The sequence below is a fragment of the Mastomys coucha genome, unplaced genomic scaffold, assembly GCF_008632895.1.
Source record: "Mastomys coucha isolate ucsf_1 unplaced genomic scaffold, UCSF_Mcou_1 pScaffold23, whole genome shotgun sequence".
In the NCBI taxonomy this organism is placed as follows: Eukaryota; Metazoa; Chordata; class Mammalia; order Rodentia; family Muridae; genus Mastomys; species Mastomys coucha.
This window is the reverse complement of record NW_022196906.1, coordinates 62285571-62307054: the sequence shown is the minus strand read 5'-3', so window position 1 is coordinate 62307054 and position 21484 is coordinate 62285571. Positions and strand designations below refer to the sequence as shown.

Here is a 21484-nt window from a genome sequence, read left to right as displayed (position 1 = left end):
TTCCTACCCCCTTCCATTCTCCTCAGAGAAGGGGATTCCCCCCACACCTATTACCTACTCTCCCCCCCCCAACCCCCTGTACCAAGTTGCCCTAGCACATGAAGTAAGTTCAATCAGGACTAAACCAGTCCTCTCCCACTGAGGCCAGACAGGGCAGCCCAGCTAGAGAAAAGGGATCTAAAGGCAGGGAACAGAGTCTGAGACAGACCCCCACTCCAATTGTTAGGGTCTCACATGAAGAGCAAGCTGGACATCTGCTACATTTGTGCATGGGGCTTAGGTCCAGTCCATTTATGCACTTTGCTTGGTGTTTCAGACTCTGTGAAACTCATGGGCCCATGTTAGTTGGTTCTCTAGGTCTTCTTGTGCTGTCCTTAACCCCTCCTGCTCCCCCAATCCTTCCCCCAACTCTTCCACAAGACTCACTGAGCTCTGCTAAATGTTTGGCTGTGGGTCTCTGCATGTGTTTCCATCAGCTGCTGGATAAAGCCTCTCAGATAACAGGTACACTAGGCTGCTGTCTGCAAGCACACCACCTCAAGTTGGTCCAGTCATTGGTTGCCTATTCCCTCAATCTCTGCCCCATCTTTATCCCTGCATATCTTGTAGGTAGGGCACATTTTGAGTCAAAGGGTATTTTTTTTTAAGATATTTTCTTTATTTACATGTAAATTTCTCCATTCCCAGTTTCCCCTCCAAAAAACAAAGAAACAAACAAACAAACAAAAAAATAGCACACATGTACCCCACCCCAAAAGACACTAGGGGTGACAACCTAGCAGCTTTTGTCTGCCCTGTTCTCAGCTTCAGTAAGGACCCTTTTCAACATTGATATCACCTCCTACAAGAGTAGTCTTTGTTTTGTGGGACTCAGGCTTCCCAGCCTTCAGGGACTCATAAATTAGATGCCAAACTCTATCTTTGTTTTCTCATTTTGTTAATTTGAGATACAAGTGCCTCCCTCAGCCTCCAGTGTTTTATGCATTTCTTTCCCCTCACTTTTCCATTTATGTATGATGCTCATGATAGAAGCCAAGGTGAGCTGCTGCTAGACAACCTACAGTGGCTTGGGGAAGAGGCACCTGGAGAAGAGAGAGAAGGCAGAGTTATCTCTGCCAATGTCCAAGGGCACCATACCCACAACACAGGACTCCTCCCACTGACTCACTCCAGTTACCTGTTTGTTCTGTGCTTGTAGCAACCCTAGCTACTGGCCAAAGAGGATTGTCTGAGCCTTTGTTTGAGCTGCTTTCTAACCTCAGTCCAAGAGCTGCTGAGACAGCACCCCCTTCATTCTTGGGGCCACAGCTGTCTTTGCTGTTGACCTTCCCTATATCCTGAGAATGCAGCTGATGGAGACACACCTTTCACCCCTGCTACATAACGTGCACAATCTCTGTACCTACCTAGCACTTAGCAAGGGTTTCAGGGGAGGAGGAGGGCAGGAAGAAAGAGGATTGAGGGAAGCTTTCCTCTTTCGTGGTTCCGTCTCTGGATTCATAGGCAGTCTGGCCTACCCTCACTTTTCCCTTTCAGCATGTTGTTCCGAAACATTGTCTCAATTTTTGGCTGACCCCACACCTGTACATCTCTCTCTCTAGAGCCTAACTTCTCTGACATTTTTTTATTCCCTTCCTATATTCTTATCTGGGTTTCTGCTTTGATAACTTTTCCCCCCCATCTTTTCTAAAAAAGACTTCCTTTATGGCTAGGATCAGGCTAATTTAGGTTTATGTAAAAAAATAAAAGCAATAGCTAGGGTGAGCACTCACAAAGGCAGGGCCCATAGCTCCACAAGTGACTCACTCCCTTCTAGGACTTGGCTGCCACCCAGAAGCTCTTCCAATTACCATCAACCTAGAAACTGACTCTTTCAAGGGTCTATGTATTGTCACAGGATGGGCAACAATCCATGACTTGTCTGCCCTATTGCTCCAAAGAGACCAGCCCCATGTCCTTTTGAGTGACAGCCAAGGCCACCAGACAACACATAACAGGAAAAAATAAAACAACTTGGGGTTTGCGCCACAGCCATATTCTTTTGTTTCCATCCCACTTTCTGATGATGGGTTAACCTCCAACAGAGCTGTGCACTGCTTGCAGAGCCTTGTTAGATCTCATCTGGGCTCAGATTCTTACTGCTTTCCATTTATATCCTCAGCTAGAGAGAACTTGAGCATGTACTACAGCAGAACATGAGCCCAGGATTCACCTCTTATCTATATGGAGCTCTATCACTGAGTTCAGAGGACAAAGTTCCAGACTGCACAGGAAATGTGGTACCCACTAATGGTGGTGGTGTTAAAATGGAGAGCAGGGAGGGAAAAGGAAGTCATCAAAGATGAAAGAAGGCTTTCTGCTTTTGCAAGGTGGATGGATGATTGACAGAAACATAGTGGCCAGACATTAAAAGAAGACCCAGGCAAGCAAAGGGGATTGATTCATGGGAACTATGGACCAAAGACTGTTTTGAGTCAGCTGCACTCCTGCTACTCAGCACTGCATCCTGGATCACAACACCTGAAGGGTATTCAATTCTCACAAGATTTAAGTCTCAGATTCCTAAGAGCCCTTAGAAGTATACCTAACCTGCTGTTTCATTGTCTCTGTAGTATTGTCCCTTTCCTGGGATCACTTAGAGTGACAAGATTGTAACTCTGCAGGATGGGAAAGGGTATCCCTCCACCCCCCCCCCCCCCCCCCCCGACCCCACACCCACTCACTTTAGGTCAAGACATTCAACACCTTACTCAACACAGAAAGTCTTCTCTAATCAGTACCACTACATGTGTAGTTATTCATCTATAGGTCTAAGCTATTTTAAAATGAGATTCAAGAGTGACCCAACCACAGGATAAAGATAGCCTTTCTTAACACCCTTTTACTGAGAATCTCATTGTTCCAGATTGTAGCTTCAGGAAGGAAAGCTCCCACTTTTCTATCCCATGGTGTCTGTCAACTCAATGTTTCTACACCCAGAGTGAAGTCTAAAACCATACCAGCGAATGAACTTAAGACTGTCACAACTCTCTCAAGCTGCAGAACTTCATGCAGGTTTTGTACCAGCCCTAAAGAACAAAGGGAAGTTTCCCTTCAGGAACAGAAGTCCTGGAGGATAATACTCTTTAATCTCTTGAACCTCATGATATTCCTGTTAGTGACTTCTCCAATGACATCAAAGTGACTTAAGAGTCACTTGGGGAATTTTCTTCTGTCTAGAAAGGATACCTCTCATGCATGAGGAGAGGAGATATTTGATAAAGGAGCAGAAGGAAAAGAAGTTATGGAGAAACCTCTAGGCTCCTTCCTAGGGCTTGGCAGAAAGAACCCTGTGAACTAGATGACAGGAACTTGGCCGTGTAGGGTAAAGCTACTGCCCCTGAAAAGCGTTACTTTGTTGGCTCTTGGCTTCACGAAAGTGAGGTAAACAAGGGGCAGAAGGCATGCCAGCTCTCTTGTCAGGTAAACCTGGCTAAACATCTCCAGCCTTGTGCTCCAGAGACGGTGTCTATGGAGTTGTCAACTCATGCCAAGTGCTTACAAATGACTATATGTCCCCATTTAATGTCCCTTTCCTATGACAGGTTTAAAATTTTTCCAAAAGTTGCTACAAAACGGTACCAGGTGAGTCAGTGGGATTATTTAACAGAGCTTGCATAGCTCCTACCTAAACTCACCCTAAGGCCACTGTCACAAGACTGTATAGCTATACAACAGTTCAAGGTCCTGGCAGCAGTTTGGGGTTTGGCTAAGATGGGACTTACCCCACCCCACCGCACCCACATCAACTACAACGAAGATCTTTGTCCAGCCTAGCCACTGCATCCTCGGTAGGGCCAGCCTAACTGAAGGCCACTGGGCTGGATTAGCCAACGCCTTCCAACCGCCACTACCGGGGGCGGGGGGGGGGGGAGGGAGTAGGGGGACGGGGTCTGTTCCGTGGCTGGGATTGGCTGGGACTTCTGGTGCCTCCTGCCAAGGGTGGAGCCAATGGTTGGGCTTCCCAGTAGCCTCCAAGCATGCGCACTTGAGCTCGAGGTCATGTGTCTGTTAATCAGTGCAGTTAGTCCATCATCGACCTCTGTGCAAGTTGGTGGTCGTGTCCCTGTTCTCCATGCGGCCTGCAAGCATGCTCTTGCAGGGTTTTAAGATCAGGTCCTGAGCTCAAACGCACTTCCCCGGGGTGTGAGGCTGACCCCTTTCTTATAGCCTCGTAGTCTTTGATGGAGTTGAGCCATCTGAGAAGCCTGTCTTCATGTTGGGGAAGGGGAATGGGTGCCAAGTCTCACCATGGAGTCTTTCTTGGGTCCTGTTGTGGGAACCCTCTTACCAACCTGCCCTGACCTAGTTCAGAAAGCTCCTGCTGGAGCATCTGTTGTCCTCTCAGCACTTTGTTTCTGGATCCTCTTTCATCTTTCCTATGTTCTATGGTATTCTGTCACCCGACTCATTTTACTACAGATCTTTGACACTAGTCATTCTTTTAAGCCCAAAGACCGTTTGTGAAGCGGACAGATCTATAACTGCTGCTGTTTGTAGAGTTCTGTGTAACACTATTTCCTTTTTTTTTTTTTTTAATGTTATTTTTTGTGAATTTCACATCGTGCACATCGGTCATGCTCATTTCCCAGCCCTCCCAGGTGTGCCTCTCTGCCTTGTGACCCTCCCAAAAAAGAAAAAAAAACTCCAATTTGTGTTGGCCATATACTTACTGAAGCACAGTCAAATTCCCAGTGGCCAGTCCCTTAAAACTGAGTCCGTCTCCACCCGCACCCCTGCCAGAACGTATACATTTAATAGGCACCATCTTTATAAGTGTGTTTTTACCTGAAGATTTCTTCATTGGCTACCATCTTATTAAACATTTTCTTTGTGGTTTAGCTTACAATAATAGCTTGGTTGACTTTTTCAAACACCAAACTCATCACATAAATATACTAGAAAATTGACCCGCCCATCATTTCTCACCGGTTACTCTTACCTAGTCCAGAGAGGGCGGAGTGGCCAGACAGAATTGGATAAGGAATGCTTTTCATTTTCCTTTTTATAATTTCTATTTCCCACCCTGTAAGCTCGTTAAAGATGGATACCATTTCAAGAAACTGTGGGAAGGGCAAGATGATAACCCTTTGATCATTTCAGAGAACCCTCTCTACCTTCCAACATTCCCTACACTGTGATTTCAATAAAAAATTGGAAAGGAGGCTAGCCGGGGCTGCCAGAGCGTGACCCAGTGGTGTGGAGAGACTTAGCAGTGCTTTGACCATCGTTTGGGAGGTAGAGAGACATAAAGGATTCCTTATAAGTTTCCAACCTAGGGTTTAGTCAGCCCACCTTGCTCACTTGTGCTTGTAAGCAAAACAATAATTGAGTTGGGAGCAGATAGCCTTTGTCACTAAGGGTGCTCATCTACAGTCTGTTCCCTAACTGTGTTTGGCCTTTAGGCTGCGTCTTCCATTTTATTTGTAAGTATAAGGCCTAGATTCCCAGCTCACTAAACTGTGTGAAATGTTTGGAAGTGTCTAGAGAGTTTGAAATCAGAAGGGATCCGCTTTTCTCAAATTCCCACAGGTTAAGTGTATAACCTCGAGTAAATTCAGGAAAGGCAGCCAGCCTCCCTCATGTAGGCATGCACCCTCTATATAACAAGAACCCTGTGAGGATTACCGTCAAAGCAGGAAGGAGAGTCCTCATTCCTGCCTTGCCTCCCTAACTGTAACTATACAGGGCTGAGCTGACCCCCAGGGCTGAGCTAACTGCCACACACCTTCCAGGCATAGGACTCCCTAACTGTAACTATACAGGGCTGAGCTGACCCCCAGGGCTGAGCTAATTGCCCCACACCTTCCAGGCATAGGACTCCAGGGCCTCCTTTGTCCCCAACCAAAAATCTCATCTCTTCCATGGCAATGGGACCCTAATTGGGAAGCCTATTTTGTCAGGGACTTCGGCCTAAAGTTCTCCCTCCTCAACAGGATCCCATCACACACCTCCAAGCTCACGTCTAATACCCTGCCCTCTTCTCTGTCCCTGGTTGTGACCCCAATGGGCACCTTTCTACTCTGACCCTCCCTTTACTCTCACAAATGCAGATCCCAACATACTTTGGTAGTATGGAGCTCATTACCTGCTGCAAAGGGGGTTCCTTTTCCTGGGAATGGTACTCACAGTCAGATGTCACCCCACATCATCTTTGGAGCATGTTTCTCCCTAGGGCCCTCAGGGACAGCCTCTTTACCCTCTCAAACTACAATCTGTTCCCTCATGTCTTCTAAGGGGACCTGTCTGCTGACAGGGGTATTAAGTCTGAGAGCGGCACCTCCAGCTTTCAGAATGGGGTGTCAAGTGTCAGTGCCTGGGACCCCGCAGATTAAATTGTCAGTGTAAACCAGGGTCTTTGAACAGACCCTAGGAGGGCCACTCTCAGAGGCTCGATTTGTTTGTCCCAGCTGGGTGTACTGAGTAGCCAGGTATGTGATAACTAATGGGACTGGAGAATATTTCGTGTAAAACATTTCAATTGTTTCTATTGAAAATGTCAGGAACTTGGAGAATTTTATGAATGGGGATAGAAAAATACACAACCTATAAAGAACACACCAAGGAGAAGGAAAATCAAACTTTAAGGGGATAATTATCGAATAAATGGTAAACAGAAGGCAGGGTGAAAGGCACAGAAAACCACATATTCATTTCCCGGTAAACAGCAGGGTTTTCCTTTCCAAAGAGCCTGGCAATAGGTCCTTTTTTTCTTTACACATTTGATATGTTGCTTAAGAAGAGCTATAGTTCAAATAAAATGCTTCTAAAACAAAATAAATGAACAAGAGCAAATATACATGTACGTACATATACAAGAAGACGGGGACATTGGGCTAAGATGAAGATATTGCATCCAAAATGTACATACACAAGACCACATATTATTGACTACTTGTATTACCCAAAACTACTTCTAAATTCAAAGAGCTTTGGAAGGAGCAGGTTAGAAGCAAAAGATAGACACGCATATTCAATAACACATATCCAGGAAAGTTCATAAGCTGAGAAGTTTTTATGGAGGTGAGAGGGGAGGCAGGTGACAACTGGCTTTATCCTGGTCTCTTGCCTTAATTGGAGCCTTCAGGATGGTCCTTGGAAGGGTTCCTATCCAACTTCATGACCCTGGAAGTCCCAGAGGAGACAATGCCAAGGGATTTACAACTATTGAAGCCCACAGAGCCTCCAAATTAAGTGGGAAAGATCCATATTCCAAAGAATAGAGAAGGGTGGAAGCCATTAGTAGGGAAACAAGTCTTGAGGATGTACCCTGTTGATGGGTAGGATGTGTGGAGGAGATATTAATAGGCAACACAATACACACGTTGGCTTTTTTAACTATAGGACTGTGGGCTGAAGTCATGTGAAAGTTCGGGCATCTTCTGTAAGGAAGCTGTGTAGGGCTTAATGAGTAGAAGTCAGAAAAGTGGCTTTTAGGGGTGTGGTCAAGTCTTCCTGTAACTGGGAATGGTGCAGGTGGAGGGCAGGGCACACCGCTTTTCAGGGAAACAGATTTCTTGTGGAGGTGGTATGGCATCTAGTAACTAGAGCTCAAGGCTGATGAAAAAGCTTTTAACCCATTCTACAAATATATATCTGAAAGAGTAAACGCTTCATCTTTTGGACTCTAGAAAGGAAGAGAGAGAGAAAGAGAGAGAGAGAGAGAGAGAAGGATGAAGCTTAATGGTAACATGAGCAAAGCATGGGGCTTGATCTCCAGCATTGGAAGGGGCAGGGGAGAAGCCAACACACACGCACACACACACACACACACACACACACACACACACACACACGTACTCAACAACACAGTGAGGTTTGTAAGGTGAGGGAGAAGAAAGCGTCTGAGGTTAGCATGTAGTAGAGGAGAGGAGCACAGTAGCTGTAGGCATGGAAATGAAAGGTGCAGGGTTGGGTTGGGGAGAGTAGGTGGGGGGTGTGGGGGTGGGAAGGAGAACAGCAAGGCAATCGAATGGGCGGGGCTTCTGGAGACTTCGAGCCTCCCAGACAAAGATTAAAAAAAAGTCAACAGTCCAGAATGTGATGAGGAGCAAGAGGGTCACATGTCACAGCAGGTCACCAGCAGGCCAGGTCTAGGAAACCTCTTACTGACTGACTCCTGGAGCCTCTCCCAACTTAGGGTTGGCTCTCTGGCCACAGAAGTCCTTCCTTCTCTTTTTCTCAGAAGTGGAAGCAGGCTTGAGGCCATGTTGCAAAGGATCTGTCTGAAGAGCCAGGTTTGGAAACAGCTCAGGAGCAGCTGGGTGACACTGGGTGAGAGTCTTTAAAAAAAAAAAAAAAAAAGTGTCCCATTTTCCTCAACTGTAAAATGAACTAGCAATGCCAAGTGAGGTCCTAGAGATGTTGGACAGGTAAAAGGAGGAGTTCCATAGGTGATAGCTGATTCCTGGTTATCAATGTTGATGACATCGTTTCTCAATCCAGTCTCTCAGCCACAATCCTGGGACCCATTGTGATGTCATATACTTTCAAAGACCCCATTACAGCTTCTCTTACTTCCTGGAGGGAAGATGGCTTGGAACAAAGAGTCTAAAGACAAGTGTCAGAGGGTTTGGGAAGTGTTTGTGCTCGAAGCCTCCTTCTCCGTGAAAGCTCACCTTGCCAGCTCAGCTCTACTCTTGCATCCCTGAGGTCTAGTGCACCAGAGCTATTGGTATCACCTGTAGGACTAACTTGGACCTCTTTCCAAGGCCATCCTAAAGGCCAGCTATGCAATAGGGAAGTCTATTTGGGGTGTTTCCATGACCTATTAGCTGCCCTCCCTCTTGCTTATGGGTGGTTACTAAAACCTGGGACCTCCTCTGCCTTCCAAATGTTAAAATCTTGCTCTTTCCTTCTGCTTCTTCTGCGGGGGTTCCAATGGCTCATATCAGAGCTTGAAGTTGTTTTGTTGTTCCCACCTTAGTAGAGAATTCCTCCACCCTCCCCTTGAAGAGAGCCCTGAATGACTAGAGTTTCATTTGTCATGGCAGAGGGTTCCTGCTTTCTGGGGAAGACTTTTGAAGATGAGAGGGACCGGTCTGCAAGACTGCTCCGGGCATGTGTAATGAGACACAATACAGTTTGTCAGCTGTGGCTTGTGCTGTTTCTTCCAAGGAAGACAATGGAAAGAAAGCCCTGCTTCAAGGTCAAGGAGAAGGCTCTGGGTAGACTGATTTTCTCACTCACGTGCCTTGGTTGACTCTTGTTTTGGGGAAAACCTCTACCTTTCCCTCAGAATATGTCCAAAAAAATTGGTGGAGGATCTGGAGGGTGTCTTTGGTGTTAAAGGTGAATCCACTTTGGGGACTCCGGGGGAGGCTTTCAATAGATTTCAAGGAGTCTACAGTGAGAAACTGTCCCACATGGGGAATGAGGGATGCATGCCTAAAGCTGTATCATGCAAGAGGTCCAATGAGGAAGACACAGGACAGACAGTGGTATTAGGTACAAGAATGGAGACCTAGGAGCTCTTCAAGGGTTGGTGGCAAGTGTCTTGAGTTATTTCGCACAAATGCCTACAGGACAGGAGATTCTTTTAAATATTGGCTGGATGAATGAATGTATGAATGTATGAATGAATGAATGAATGAATGGGGTGTCTAATGAAAGCATCTCAAGACTTGCCCAATCTAATGCCCTTCATTTAATAATTAAGTGCTCCTTCCTGGAGCCCTGCAAAAGGCACTTTGATGAAATGTTCACACCACCCAGTTGCCATTCCTGACCTGAAACTTCTAGAGACCCCAGAGTAATCCAGGACTTCAGCCTTCTGAGTTGGCAGCTCTGGAAACCTTGGGAAGATTTGAAGGTCTGCAGGCACACCAGACACTCCAGGGTTGTCCTGTCTCTATCGACCTCCGGCGGCATCTTCTCAAATTTACTGAATGTATAATCAACAATTTTACTCAGGATAGACAGTAGAAAGTTACCTGGGTTTTGCCAAGGTGCCCTCCTTGTACCTTGAATGTCACTTCAGATGCTTCTGCTGTTCCAAAGGATGGGATGCATGAGGTAGCAAATCCGATGACGGCCTTGGTCTGCCTAGATCACAGGGACTATTGCTAAGGCTAACAAGAGGAAGAGGATCAGACTTAAATGACTCCTGGCTCCCCACATGGGTGCTCATCCCATTCCTCTCACACTTAACATTCACAGGGATTTCTTTCCTGGCCATTCTCTCTTGTTGTCATTGTTCCTGGCTGAAATACTGAAGGTGAAGTTCTAATCTCCCCCCAAGCTTCCACTGTCTGGCCTCATGGAAAAAAATCGTAACTAGAAAAACCAATCTTAGCAGTATGCAAAGTTTCCTGAAGGGAAAAGCAGCAAGCATTATGGCCTTAAACTTACATGAGCTAATACCCACCTCGCTTTCACCGCGTGCTCTCCAGCCTGCGTAGTAGCTGCTCACAGGAGAGGAGGTCAGAGAGATCCGGTTACCCAGGCTGATAAAGTGGTGCTTTATTCTGATGGAAAGCCATTACTACCAATGTCGGCAAATCTATTCCACAATTCTTGTTTTAATTTTTTATCTACGATATGTAAAAGAGGATACACAATTTTTAAAAATTCTCGACCTCAAGAAAGAAGTTTCAGAGAATCTGAATGAAATCTCTGGAAGCCACCCTGGAAGAATGGGAGGGCCATTCTGGACCGTGTGGCAGACAACAACAGTAGACTGATTGCCTGCTGCTGTGCTGTGCCCACTGAGCCCTGGAAACTGTCACTCAAGGAAAAAGGAACGAGAGCAAGGTTAATATGGCTCTGTTTTAGTCCCTCTGCCTGTGTGTCAGTCACCAGGACAGAGAGGCCAGCCAAATAGTTTGTTCCTTTGAGTTTTTCAGTCTGTGATCACGATGCCCACTCAGTGGGGGAGGCCTATATCTTGGGTCACACATGGGGCTGACTGCACCTCTGTGTGGAGATTGCAGAAGGACAGAGACATGAAGCTGATTTAATGTTAATAGTGACAGGATCTGAGAACGATGAGGGCAGCAAGCTGGGGCAGGAATGGTGACAGGCATGAGGACAGCTTAGATAGTGGCTCCTCACCCATCTGGGCCAAGCAGGGCCAAAGACGGAAGCTATATTCCTATCCCTCTCACCCGATGGGTTCTTCCCCTTGGCCAGCCTGGCAGAAGCTTCTTGGAGAGAAGTTAGTTGAGAGAGGAAGAAAACAATACTGACGTCTAGAGTTAAGCCAAGGATAAATGAAGAAACACGTTCAGTGTCAAGCAACCTCAGAGCAAACCGAGGAGTCTGATCACCCAGCAGAGAGAGAGAGGAAGGAAAGAAGCACATTTACAAGAGGGATGTTGAAGTAACAGAAGCCAGCAAAGGCTGGGAAGCAAGGCTGACGTTGTCCAAAAGCAGAGAGCAAGGGAGCTGCTGTCCACGGTGGTGTGGTCTCCAGAGCCAGTGATACACCTGGGCAGCTCTGTTGGAGTCGACGAGCTGCTCTGCAAAGACCCTCTCTGAGGGGAGAATGGTGGGAGTGAGGCATAAGGAATAAGTAGTTTAGTGTCTGAACGGATGGGAAACAGAAAATCACAGGTCAGATGGATAGAAATTGTTCCTCTTCCTTAGCCGGACTCTCCCCAGCCTGGTGCTCTTAAGATATAAAAAGAGATAGGAGGGGGACCTGAGTGATGTGCTGGGCCTTCCCCAAGGCCACCACACCCTCACGAGTCTCTAGCAGGACTCTCAGGACTCAGCGTGGAGTTGCAGTCCCAACTGTGATTTCTCTCAGAGGATACAGAGCAAAATCAGCCAAAGGCCAAGGTTCAAGCATTAGGGCCAGATTCCCTCTCCCCACGGGGAGGCGCCAGGGTGTAGGAAGCCCCCCCCCCGCCCCCGCACTAAGGTACAAGAATATCCATGAGAGAGCTTTCAACAGAGGGAGTTCACTGCAGACCCTGGGCCCGGGACTTCCACAGGCTAGTCACACAGATAAGACCATATCTCCTTGTCGATAAGGTCTAGACACTGGGAGAAAGCAATCCCATTGTTGACACACAGAGTAAGGTAGGTACTAGGGTGGTCTGAGCTTGCCTCCCTACCATCCTAGAAGGGCCAACAGTGCACAAGTTGGTTTTTGAAAGTGAGGGATCTCAGGCCTTGTGGAAGAACTCTTCTGAACTGGATGCTCAGGAGAATGCTGCCCACAAGCATTCCCCACAAGTCTTCCTCCAGTCAAGCTACAGAGCTGCCCTGGCACTGAGTCCTCTGCTCAGTCGCAGGACTCAAATGCTCATGCTACTGAGTAGCTCTGCTGTAGGAAAAGGCTCAGGAGTGTTCCCACTGAGACCTAATCTGGAGAAAAGTCATGGTGTCAGTTTAGAAACTGATAACCACTCCTCCTTGCCCTATCCTAAATGTTTACCACAACCTCATTGGAGCAGGCCTTGGACTGGGCTGCCCTTGGGAGCATTCCCTCCCTCTAAAGCAGCTCCTGTACTGTTTACCTCAACCCTTCCTGACAGCCTGGCAGGAAACCAGTCTGTGAAAAAGGGGGACTTCCAAAACCCTTCTCTCTCAAGCTTGTGAAGTTTCAGACCCATTGCTCCTTCTGCATCTCCATTGTCAGTCATCTGAGAGGATGTATGTTCCCTCTGAGGTAAGACCAGCTGTGTGGCTTCTGTTTCAGAGGCCTCTCTCTCAAGGACTGACTCCCCATGGTGAGCTCTGGAGGTGCAGGGAGGGGTTCAGCCTTCCACCTCAGCTCTCCTTATCCTCTTAGAACTAGGCTCACTGGATTTCCCTGTCACTCCCTGGAGGCCTGAGTCTTCATCTGTTGCCAAGGAGGTTGGGCAAAGCCAGTCCTTCATGCTGTTTACTTCAGCCTTCCCTGGGTCCAGTGTCCTAACACCAGCAAAGGGCATCTGTAAGTTGGAAAAGGGCATTGTGGTATGATGATGCTCAGTAACCACTTAGAGTTACTGTGTCTCAGTGCAGAATTAAGATTGCCCCTGGCTCGTCCTCTTAGGAAGATAGCATTCTCAGGATATGATCAAGGTCATCCTATTGGGACTGTTGATAAATTTGCTGACTGCCAAGGATAAGGACTCAAGTTGGATCTCTGAATCTGACATATTGGAACAAGAGATCTATGTCCCAAGTTTTCCCTTGAATTCTGTGGTTGTTTGTAGTATTAGCACCGAGCAAAATGTAGGTTTCTCCAAATTGCTGTCTTGAGAACTCTAGACATTTTGAGAAATGATCATAAAAGTTCAGGTCTAGCTCTTCTTGCTTCAGAAATGTACTGTGAAATTTGCCTAATCCAGTAGCATGTTCCTCTCACCGGAGGAGAGTACATGTGTAGATCAAGAAAGAGAAGTCTTGAAAGAGTAATATGCTTGTAAAGTTGGTTGATGTTCATTCAGTAAGGATGCTTGGGCCAATTTATAATAGAGAAATAATTGTCTTTTATTGGGGTCGCTCAGCTGGGCAGTCATATGGGAGAAGAAGGTACTGGACTATTATGTACATTATATACAAAACTCAATGCTGTTCATCAATGCTGTGTATATAAGGGTTAAAATCATTCCCAGTGTCCTGCAAATCTTTATAGGCTTGAAGTTGACTGTAGTTCCTTAGCTATGATGTTTCTTAGCTAAATGATGAGAATAATATAGTAACATCAAACTTTAAACTTTGTATGCCTCTGGATATCCTGAAAAGACAATGTCTATAGTTGAAATCTATTTTCTCATCATATGTCTGATGAGCCTGGTTCCAGAAGGCCTAAAACAACCTTCTACAATTCAACAGGGGAAACCTCAAGCACTTCTCAAATAAGACATGCTAGCTAGGACCAAAAACCATGTGAAAATGTGTTCCCAGTCTTTAGTCTTTGTGGAAGTGCAAGTAAAAACCGCAGGTGATTATCACACCACACTGGTTAAAACAGCTATAACAAAACAAATAAAAAATGACTGGTGCTTTGGGGCGGTGTGGAGAAAAACAGAGATCCTTGTACACTGCCAGGATGTAAAATGGCAGCAAAGGTGACAGGGCTAGGAAGTATCTCAAATGAGTTGTAGAAAGCATCACGGCGTGATGATTTGTGGACTTTTGTCCTCAGGTCCCTCCCTCAAAGCTAAAAGCAGGTACACGTGCTAATCTGTCGAGCTCCAGCAGTATTGGTGTTAGTCAAAAGGCAGAAGCAGCTCTGCTGCTCATCAGTGAATGAGCAGGTAAACAAAGTCTGAACTACCAGCATCCTCACCAGACAGAATGGCATGCTTGCTGACAGTGGTTACAATGTGGGCACAAGGGCTACAGAAGCCAGACACTCAAGGCCATACTGCCTGGCTCGACTTTGTGAAATGTGTAACATAAGAAAATCCGTGGGCACTGGAAGCCCATTGATCATTAGTAGAAGTGGGTTGACTGGAGAGGATCAAGAAGGACAGACCACTCAAGGCCTGCTGAGGTTTCCCTTTGTAATGGTGAAGACAACATGGAACTTGATGGAGGCTGATGTTCGAATTGAGAATATACCAAATGTCACAATGGTGATGTTTATTGTATGTGCATTTCCCCTCTTTTTAAAAAAAAAACAAAACTCAGAACAGAAAGAGACACGATGGAGACCTGAGTTTGTTAGAGGAAGGGAAAATGTGGCAGATGTTACAAATTGTGGACAGAACAGTTTCTGGACATTTCCTGGAAATTTCCCGGAAGACCTGGACTGATGCCAGCCACAACTGCAGGCCATTCCTGCTCTTGGTTCAAATCTTATGAGGAGCTTCAATCTCCTCTGATCCTCTTGTCACTGAACTCAGCTTCATGGGGAGGGGGGGTAGACACACGAAGTAATTTGATGGCAGGCAAATTAAAAATGAATGAACTGCCAGACTGCTCTTGCTGAGCCATACCCAGCACCACTGTCCAGAAGCCCCAAGACCCTTAGAGATTTGTATGGCTCTTAGGTAGATATCTGAGAGCTTGTTAATCAGTATGTGGGTCCTCAACCTCTGACAGTCTCTCAGACCCAGACTTCAAGAAAGTGGTCTCTTCCAGAACTGTCTATTATATTAATTACACTTGGTCCAAAGGGGGTTAGCACAGAAAATTAAGTTCTTAAGGGACTTCCTACCCAAAAGGGGACTGCCTAGAAAATAATATCCAACTGACAACTCAGAAGCCTTAGTAGCTGAGAACTTGAACTTGGCCTACATCATCATCCTATAGAGGATGTGGCTTAAAAGATATGCTGACTGTAGAGTGAGTAGTCCATGTGGGGGGGACAAGAATTCTGTGAGAGACATAGGCCACAGCATATGGGATGAGACCTCTAGTTCACATGGAGTTGTGCATCCAAAGAAGAAATAAGTCTTGGACAAAGACAATTGCTTGTGTCTTCAGAGAGCTCCTGGTCTTCCAGCTACAGATTGACTATATTTGCCAGTGCAGGCTGGAGCCATCAGAAGACAGCCTTGGTGTCCCAGCTGCCTTTGAAATACAGCCCAGGTGTGTCTTGTGATCTGTCTCTTCAGTCCTCTCACTGTTCAGACAAGCCTTGTGGGTAGCTTGTGTCTCATGTCCTTTCTGTCCTCCCACTGTCCAGCTGAAGCATCATATGCTTCGATAAAACAGTGCCCCCACCAAAATCAAGACTGGGATTGGCTGATGGTTTGCTTCTGACTTCAGTTTCTTCTGCAGTAATAAAAACTTCACTTCCAAATACAATAAGAGTTTGACTTTGGAGTTCAACCGTTTTAAGAACTACATGAATCTCTGAGGACTATAATGTCTGACATGTCTTTCATTGGACCTTGGAATCATAGATGTAGCCCTGGATCTGGGTGTGAGACTGTTGATGGGTTGGGGTTGGGGGAGTTTTGAAACCAGACTAGACATTGGGTCTGAGAAGAAGGAGAGATGGGTATGCACAGCCGCCAGCCTTTTGGGAGCCTTGTGGTAGCTAAATGCCCTTCTCTGAAAGGAAGTCAGAAAGGGACCATTAATAAAGGTCACTGATCATAAGTAGCAATGAGATTTGGATGCGGTCTAAAACAATAGGCTATGAGGCCCAAAGAGAAGTTTCTAAGGAGAGTGGTTTCCTCTCCACTTTGGTTCTTAGAGCTCCGAGTTGAGCACACCAGTTCAGAGGCCAAGAGAACAAGCAAGAACAACAAAGAAGGGAGTGTAAGTGTAAGAGGGAGACACGCACTGAGAAAGAGTGTTAGCCTTAAGGTTAATACTGAAGAGAATAGGGACAAGATTGGCAGAGCCCTTGGCCCAGTTTTAGCACAACGAAGAAGGTGGGATGCTCTCCTCTTTGTGTCTCCTGCTCTTCCTTTTGCTTTCCCTCTCTCAGCTTCAAACCCCTTCTTGCTGTCCCGTTGATTTTTTTGTTTTGAACTCAAGGATGAATGCTTACTCTTGGGAGATTAGGATGAGGATGAATTTTAGTTGCAAGGATAACTTGTTGACCTCAGGAATCATACATTTGTTGAGCCTCCTGATAGCCCATTATTGAGGTACATACTTACCCTATTCCATCCCAAACTTCACAGGCTCTGATTAGCCCAAGTCTAAGAAAATATCTGAAAAGGCTTTAGACTTTATGGTCAGTGACTAGGAAATAGTTCGAGTGTGTCCAAATGCAGCATCTCTACAGGTTGGGGTTCAGGGCCACACCGAGAGATCATCAGTGTCTTTTGGAACACACACAGAATGATGGAGATGCAAGTGTTACCTAAATGCCAACAGTAATGATGAGGGCTGGACTACACGAGTCGGAGCTGTGGAAAAAGCTACTAAATTCCTTTCTACATCCATGGGGTACTGTAGAGCACACAAAACAGTTTCTTTTCAAAGGGAACTTTGAAAACAAAAAACCCTCTGAAAATTTGATTTCATGTTTGGTTACCTTCATAGCTATCCTCAGCTGTAGGCAGCTCATGGGTCACACACTGGGCTTGCTGTAGCCCTGTCTCACTCTGGCTTGTGCTTGCAAGAAATGCATGTACTGTTTCCTAGTACACATGGCCATCCAAGTACCAGTGCCAAAGTGGCCACTTGTGATGCAGTCACTTGCTCACAAGCCTGCCTATCCAAGCTCTCCAACTGTGGTTGTTTACTTGAGTAAATAAGTACAATTGAGTTAACCAATGTACAAAACAAAACAAAACAAAAACAAAAACCCTCTGTGGTTGGTGAATCAGTTCACCAAACCCCAGGATGTGAAGAGACATATAACAGTGCAATACAAATGATACAAATAACCATGTATTAGTTCTGTTGCTGTCATAAAATACCACAAGGCAACTTGGGGAGGGGTAGTGGGAGGGGATTTACTTGAGTTTACAGTTCCTGAGTGACAGGAGTCTATCATGGCAGACCAACATGGCAGTAGGTAACAGCCATGATGTGGCAGGCTTAGGAAGCTTTAGTGTTCACATCGTCAGTGGCAAGCAAGAGACAGACAGACACACACACACACACACACACACACACACAAAACATGCACACAGAGGGGGGGAGAGGGAGGGGAAGGGGGAGAAGAGAGGGAAGGGGAGGGGAAGGAAGAGGAAGAGGGATTGGGGAGAGGGAGAGGGAGAGGGAGAGGGAGCCTAGAGGGGCATGAGTCTTTAAGTTCTCAAAACCTGCTCCCAGTGACACGCTTCCTCCAGCAAGGCTGCACCCCCCTAAACCTCCCCAAACAGCGCCACCAACTGGGAGACTATACAAATAGTGGAACCCATGGGGGACATTTCTCATTCTCACCATCACAACAGTCTCTTCTGGAGACCAAATCTAATGTTTCAACTGAGAAGCTGGGAGAGTCTGGCTGTGTTAATTCCCTGGAAGGGGCTAAATCTGAATGGTAGAAATCATCAGCCAAGCGACTCATTTTCTCAGGGCCTCTTAAAACTTAGTTTTGGGGTTCTGAGAAGAACAAAGACCTTTTTATGCTTCTTCTTCCTCAGACTGTTCCCCCTCTCCCAGGCTTCTCAGAACCCTCCCCACTCTCAAAGGGTCTGAGCCTCCTGTACATCACAAAACCTCAGTGCCTAAGACTAGAGGCCACAACTTCTGTCTGCCTGCCTCTCATCCTGCACCAAAAGCAAGTGTCCCTTTCCTAACACTTTGCGCAGTGCTTTAGAAAATGAATTTCAACAGATATGGCAAGATATTTCCTGAGGCTGGAATCAAAGATGAGGGAGACATGGCCCCTGCCATGTGAGCCTCTTTGGAGGTAATATAACTGATCTCAGGATGAGGATGGGCCTTAGGGAGTTGCTTAGTAGCCTCTAAATGAAAGCTAGTTAGGGGCATTTGGTACTCTCAGCTGTCAGCTTCTAGGGAAGAGACTGTAAGAGGGGATTGCTTGGCTCTAAGGAAAGATGTATTTTTTGTTCCTCAATGATAAAGTCTGGGGATGCTTCTTTTATGATAGGGCAGAAGGGGACAGGAAATCGGATAGACCTACAAGGTTAGATTGTCATCCAGTAGCCAGTAGATCTGAAGAACAATGAGAAAGATCCCAGAAGGAGATGGGGAAGGTCACATGGATAGTTACTTCTGGGGTAGGGGGTTGAGCACATGTGCATATGGAGATCAGAAGTTGATATTCAATTCCTTCAATTGTTTCCTCACACTATTTTTTGAGACAGACTCTGGGACTTAACCACTGGCTAAAATGACTGGCAAGCAAACTCCAGGGATCTTTCTTTCTCTGCTTCACAATACTGGGACTATAGGCACATCCTGCTAACACCCAGCTTATGTGGGTATTGAAGATGTGCACTCAAATCCCTCATGTTGGTACCGAAAGCACTTGGTAAGCTGAGCTGTCCCCTTACCCCTGCACATGGTCATTTCTGATCCACTAGGGAAGTTCATGGAGAAAGGGAGTGAAGAAGGGCTTTACAAGTCTAGGTTGTGCTTATCTTGACTACTCTTTGACCCACCAGCTCCCCTGAGGTCCTGCCCCTCTTGCTGAAAAGAAAACTACAACAAAACACAAGATACAAAATAATTGACCAAACCAGAAAACATTAGGGAACTAGATTAGCTGTGCAAAGAATGAGGAAGAGACAGTTACAAATGTGTAGCCAGCAAATAGGAGCATGAAGTAAATGAGGGAGAAAGCCCTCCAGGATGAGATGAAGTGGTGCTAAAACTGAAGAGCTAAGTGGTCCCTGAAAGAAGGACAAAAGCAAGAATAAAGAGAAAGCAATGCCAGGATCAGAGAAGACATTCAACAGGGAGCGGAAAGGGTCTCACCTCTATTTCTCTTTCTGCTCCCTGCCCCCTCCCTCTGCACTCTTCTGCTTTAATGTTTGATCAAGCAAACATTTACAACATGAATCTTCACCTCGTGAGAACCAGAAACAAAGGGGGGCAGGATGACAAGCCTGACACCCTGCTGCTGAATCTCTTGCTTAAGAATTGTGCAGAATTGTTGGGTCTGAGGGTATCCTACACATGGTGGGGATCACAACAACACATCTGCAGTTGTCCTTTTCTCAGGCATGTAGCTCTGTCTGTCCTCATATCACAGAAAGATTGATGTCAGTCATCCAACATTTGGGTCTACAGCTGCCTATTGGATGAGACTAGTCTAGGGACTATTTTTAGGAGTCTAGAGAGGTAGGTAATGGCTAAAGATTCAGACCCCATGGTAAGTCTCTGGCTAGACCAAAAGTATAAGCTGGATGTTTTTCGATTGCTGGACCAGAGGCCATGTCTTCATACATTCCCAGGTATTACAGGAAGAGGAACTGTGTCTCCTCCATTAGCGTCTAGTCAGAGAATTAACACATGTAAATGGGGTGGGTTGGTTAGCAAAAATTTAACAAAAGACATTTACCACCAAATGGCAGGTCCTGGTCCCATTTTCTGTGGAACTTGTCCCCTTTGTTGTTGATGGCATCTCCTGGTCTCCATTGACAGCTTTTCCCACAATGTGCCTTAGAGTCTATGAAGGCTAGGTGCTATATGCCAGGGGCATCTCATGACTTGAGCAGTTCACAGAGCAGGCTCCTTTCAGGGACTCTGCTCCTTAGTTGGCCTGACATAACTCCTCCTGACCTAGCACACTCCTAGTCTCTTTGGCAAGAGACTTCCTAACTAGAAAATATACAACAAGAAATCTTCCCACACTTGCCTTTCCCAGTTGCCACACAAGAGAGGACTAGGGTCAGTCCTTTTCCTGCTACCACAAGGGCATGTCTTGGATGACTCCAGAATCTTGGAAGGGGTTCTCACTCTGCATTCTTTTCTATACACCACTCCCTCCCATGGTTGGCCTCATGGTGCTATAGAGAGAGGGGCTTTTTCTCTTGAGCTTCTATGAAGTGTGGTTTATTCCACAATCACCCCATGCCTCTGATCAATGCTGAAGCACTTCCCAAGGCCTCTGTTTACTCAGTAAGTGCCTTCACATTTTGCCTTTGCCTCCTTTCCAAAGCCCTGGAGAGGTGCCAAGCAGAACATACCAAAATTTAAATTAAAAAAAAAAAAGAACTATCATCCCTCATTTTGACATTCAGCCCACTGCCCAAGAAGAGCATGAGGGTCAAGAGGAATATTGCCTGGGTCTCTGGGGACTTATTCAGTGTCTTTATTCAGAAAGAATGAAACCAGAAACACGAATGGACTGTGGGCAGTTTGCCCTGCCTGATTTGGGGTATGTCAAGTTATATCCTTAGAGCATGGTTGAAGCCCCACCCTCCCTGCCCAACCATGAACTTCTCTACATTAAATGTGTAACAAGGCTTTCTTGCTCTTTCTTACCTCCCTCTGGTCTCTCTCTTCCATGCTCAGCTAGGGTGTCCTCCTCCTTCTACCCATAATACCTGCTTGAAGCTTTCTTGGGAAGAGACCACATGCTTGGTATTTGAGTCAGAGAGCCCTGTGGGTTTGAGCTTTGCCTGCCATCTATATCCTGGGATAGTGCAGGTTGCCCAAGGTTGGTAGGGAGCCACATGTTCATTCTCAGAGAAGAAGAGCTGGTATCTCTTTTGATGCCTCCAGCTCATGGTTAGGTTTGGAGGCTCATCTCTTCTGTTTTGGGACATGCTACTTCTTTGGTTGATGGCATCTCTAGCCACCTGGCCTTGGAGTAAGGTCTGCTATAGACTCCTCTGGAGTTTGCATGTCTCTATTAGCTTCACTGTGATCTCTCTTGAGATCTCCATCACCTTGAGCCCGAAGTCTTCATGTTCTAGCTCTTCCTCTCTTGAAACAACCTCCAGTTATTCTTTGGGAGATAATCCTACAGTGTTTCACTGAGGGGGGGGGCATGGATTTAACTGCTGATTTTCTTTTGTTGTTGTTGTTTATTCTTCTAAACTGTTTCCCAAGGAAGGATGCTGCAACCATGGTAGTAGCCTGACTTTTTCTATTGGAAAAAATGCTTAACATATGGATGGCTTTCAGTTGGTGTGAGAGTCAGGCTCTGGTAGGAAGAATGCCTCAAAACAATGGT

At 46.1% G+C, this 21484-nt stretch overlaps 2 long non-coding RNA genes across 4 annotated transcripts in view; one reads left to right on the top strand and one right to left on the bottom strand.

Annotated features, from left to right (window-relative positions):
- The window catches only part of LOC116071953, a 23479-nt gene extending 19546 nt beyond the window's left edge, over nucleotides 1-3933 (bottom strand). Inside the window, exon 1 of one of the 2 annotated variants that reach the window (XR_004111252.1) lies at nucleotides 3678-3933. This is a non-coding gene — a long non-coding RNA (uncharacterized LOC116071953). The remainder of the gene's footprint in view (nucleotides 1-3677) is intronic. The other variant, XR_004111250.1, reaches the window with a different exon arrangement.
- A 3-nt stretch (nucleotides 3934-3936) lies between these two features.
- The window catches only part of LOC116071952, a 39671-nt gene continuing 22123 nt past the window's right edge, over nucleotides 3937-21484 (top strand). For both annotated transcript variants that reach the window (XR_004111248.1, XR_004111249.1), the window contains exon 1: nucleotides 3937-4155. This is a non-coding gene — a long non-coding RNA (uncharacterized LOC116071952). The remainder of the gene's footprint in view (nucleotides 4156-21484) is intronic.